The sequence below is a fragment of the Habropoda laboriosa genome, unplaced genomic scaffold (assembly GCF_001263275.1).
Source record: "Habropoda laboriosa isolate 0110345459 unplaced genomic scaffold, ASM126327v1 scaffold54, whole genome shotgun sequence".
Taxonomy (NCBI): domain Eukaryota; kingdom Metazoa; phylum Arthropoda; class Insecta; order Hymenoptera; family Apidae; genus Habropoda; species Habropoda laboriosa.
In genome coordinates this window covers 273,509-274,698 of record NW_017100156.1, presented here as the reverse complement: position 1 = coordinate 274,698, position 1,190 = coordinate 273,509, and the positions used below count along the sequence as shown (strand labels likewise).

General features: G+C 27.0%; 1 protein-coding gene across 1 annotated transcript in view; it reads right to left on the bottom strand.

Annotated features, from left to right (window-relative positions):
- Positions 1 to 897, bottom strand: part of LOC108577052 — an 11,174-nt gene extending 10,277 nt beyond the window's left edge. Inside the window, 1 exon segment of the mRNA XM_017940150.1 lies at positions 751 to 897. The gene's annotated coding sequence lies outside the window, so the exon portion shown is untranslated.
- Between the last annotated feature and the right edge of the window lie 293 nt (positions 898 to 1,190).

Genomic DNA, 1,190 nt, shown 5'->3' with positions numbered 1-1,190 from the left:
TGTAGAATGTTATATTGTAGAAACGAATTGATACCAGTTCTATAAAATAATACTTATGCAAGTTTATTGCATAATAAAGTTTGGTTAAAAGAAATAGACTTCAAAAATATAAACAACATGATAATAAATGAAGGAAAAACTAAAATTGATTGCAAGTGTGAAACATCTGTAAACAAATTACAGAAAATAACAAGTAACGTAGTTAAACCAAAACTTTTTAACTAAAAAAATTGATAATACCTAATTAATGTAAATATAATAATAAGAGTTAAATGAATTAAAATGAAATAAAAGTAATTTTATTTAGACTTAAATAAACCAAAAATTACCATTACAACTAAGTTATACTTAATGTCCAAGATCGTATTACTTCTGAAGTACATCAAATGTATTATACCTTACAATAAATTGGAAATCACTATTCTGATTCACAATTAAATTAATACTGCTAGTAGAATTCTTTAAAAATTTAACTTAAGCATGTACTTAAAACTCATTGAGATACTTTGTGAGTCACTGTATATAACCACATTAACACATCACTAAATTCTTTTCATGAAAAAATATCTTAAAATAAGAAATTTTACTTTCTGACATGATTTACAAGTATTTTTTCTAAGTAAACATTATTACAATATCATTAGAAAAACTCTATAATAATAAATTTTTAATATTTCCGATGAAATCGCACTAAGAGAAAGGGACGAGGACCGAGCAGTTTGAAGAAGAACCTAGAAAACGTCAATTTACCTTCGAAATTCTGAAGATTCCAACTTTTCACAGTATCAAGATGATCTAATATCGATCATACATCATCAATGATTCAATTACTGGCTGATTCGATGTTGACTTCGATGGAGATTTATAAATGTTGACAGAGGGTACGCTTAAAGTTGAGAAACTGCCGACATTTTGGCTGCCGACGCCGTTCGCGACGTTGCGCTATTTTCTTACTGTTTAACTAATCGTTCACAGAACGATACATTTTATAAGTATTTGCAAAAAATAAATAATAATTCGTTTTAACAAAAAATTGTATGATTATAGTATTTTGTTAGAAAATTTCTGACGTTTAGGAGCTTGAAGTATTTTTAGATAGTTACTTGATTTTTTTATAAGTATCCGCCGGAAACTCTAGAAAAGCAGTAAATTTGACTTCTAGGTTCAACTGTAGTATGACTTTAAGTTAT